This window comes from Bos grunniens, chromosome X, assembly GCF_055505025.1.
Source record: "Bos grunniens cultivar Pamir isolate PY7600 chromosome X, Bosgru_T2T1.0, whole genome shotgun sequence".
Taxonomy (NCBI): domain Eukaryota; kingdom Metazoa; phylum Chordata; class Mammalia; order Artiodactyla; family Bovidae; genus Bos; species Bos grunniens.
The window spans coordinates 23,013,718-23,016,107 of record NC_141194.1 but is presented as its reverse complement, the minus strand read 5'-3'; the positions used below and the strand labels follow the sequence as shown (position 1 = coordinate 23,016,107).

Here is a 2,390-nt window from a genome sequence, read left to right as displayed (position 1 = left end):
TGTTGTTCCATGTCCAGTTCTAACGCTTGCTTCCTGACCTGCATACAAATTTCTCAAGAGGCATGTCAGGTTTCTTTTACATCTACCAAAACTGTAACTTGAAAATCCTAAAACAGCAATAAATAAAACTGGAATATCATTACCAAATCAGTATTCTAAAGAAATGGAATCTTGTAGAAGTAAAAATATTCGATAAAAATGAAATAGATAATATGCAGAAGTTACTAGTTTAAATCAGGAAGAAAATAGAGATCTAAACTTGGTTTTCTCGACCCCTACTAACCTGCACTATCTAGGAGCTTGACTACCCTTTGAGAAAATTCTGTTCCAGTGTCATCTTACCTTGTTTAGATGGTGAACAACATATTCAATATGTTCAGTGTGTTTTACATATACCCAACCTGTGGCTTTCAAAACTTTAAAACAGCAAACAATGTGATTTATATGATTAATCCATTTGTATTCTGAAGCACAAGAAAACTTATGAAAAGTAATTAACATTTGAAAATACTGAACTCCTCCCTCATCTCCTTAATCTAATTTAATCAACTTTCACTAGATATTTCTCCTATGGATAAAGGAAAAATGATATATATTTTTAAAAATGAGTTGCACTTAAACTCCTTTACTACATAAAACAGTAAAGAACATACCAGTTTTGTTCCCTCCACACTAGTACTCTCTACTGTTTAAGATCTTGACAGCTCTGTTCCAAAACAAAAGGGAAGAAAGTGTCTTGGCCTCCCTCCCTAGATGTGGGAGGAGCTGTAGGACTTGGCCCTGGAAGGGGCACTGGCTTCAGCCATTGTTGAAGCCCTGGCCACAACTCTCAGCCCTGCTCTCTCCGGCTGATCTCTCAGACCCTCATCATAGAGGTCTGGGAAGGAAGTCCGGACGGTATCTTGGATCTTCGCCAGTACCTCCAACACCTTCATCTTATTAGTTTCAAACAAGCTCTCAGGCCCCACAGGAACTCGTAGTGTGGAAGATTGACATTGGGTACCTGTCAGTACCTCAGGTACTTTTTCTGCACCAGATGTTTGGTGATGAGCCTTCTGGGCTCCCCAAAGATCCAGTGCCTCCTCCCAGTATAGACCCCCAACACACTGAGGAATTCCCAGACCTCCTCCCTGGTGGCCCAGTTACCCTTCATGAAGATAATGCCCAGGAACACCATGAGAAAACCCGATTTGGGCAGACTCCCCTCATCACTCAGACCTTCATCACCCCCGAGGTTCAGCTTGTTGATGAGGGCGTAGATGTTCCTGCTATGGTTGACTTCCATCAGCTCCAGGCCAAATACCAGCTCCATGTGCTTAGAGGCTCTCCTGAGGATCTCAGGGATGTGCTGCCTATACTTGCTGCCAACGACCTTCATCAGGGCATGCTGCGAGATGGGCTCCTTCTTGGTGTACTTCTCCAGGAGGAACTCCACCAGCATGCTGGCCTTCCTGGTCAGAGGATCTTTTCGAGGGCTCTGAGTGGCAGGGGGTGCCTGGGAGGCACCTGCACTTTCCTCCTCTGGGCCCTGGGCACCTTCATCAGATCCTGCACAGGAAGGCCCTGCATCAGGAGAGCTACAGGCCATAGCTCCTTGAAGCTCCTGGTGATTTCCAGCAGCAGGGGAGCTCCGGGGAGAACCCTGAGGGACAGACGTGGGGGAGGAGGGGCACTCCTCTTTGGGGGCTGCAGCAGCACTGGACTGGGCCTCTCGGGGACACTGAGTGTCCCCCTGAACCTGGTGACATTTCACTCTGGCATGGTACTTGTTCTTGTGCATTTGAGGCATGGTGACACAGGTTATGGATCACAGGCGCATGCGGGCAGGGGGGCAGGCAAGGAGGGCACCTAGAGGAAGAACAAGCAGATGTTGTGAGCAACTGCAGTGAGGAGATTCCTCCCTGGCTTGAACCAAAGCCGCCTCTGAGCAGTCCTTGAGGCCAGTGCTCTAGGACCCACAAGTCTTGTGTTCTCCTGGTGAGCCCCTCCCTTGAGAGCACTGAGTAGGAAGTGAGAGTGATCGCTGGGGTGCAGCCAGACAGCCCTGCCTTGGTGTTAAGAGGGAGGCCTGTGGGAGCTGGCAGGGGAGGCAGGTCCTTTCAGTTCACATTTCAGAGTCATGATGACAACTGAGGCAAGAATCCCTCATCTCCGCTGCCCTCAAACTCACCTACCCTGTTCCCTCTCTTGCTTTGAAGTTTATGCTGCCACCTTCCCTGTCACCCCAGATGATGAGAGGAGGGAATGTTCAGGCCCCCAATGAAGGAGGCGGGGACCCGCCCTTCTGCTGTCTCAAAGCTGCCCCTTCACAACCAAGCTGCAGCCTCCCCTGACAGACCACCACCCCTGTCCCCGTGTTTGGCTGGGAGGAAGTGCTGGCCACAGGGGAG

The 2,390-nt window shown here is 49.3% G+C and overlaps 1 pseudogene; it reads right to left on the bottom strand.

Annotated features, from left to right (window-relative positions):
* Window positions 1–749: 749 nt before the first annotated feature.
* On the bottom strand, window positions 750–1,841 carry LOC147339960 (melanoma-associated antigen B4-like; annotated as a pseudogene).
* Window positions 1,842–2,390: the final 549 nt, after the last annotated feature.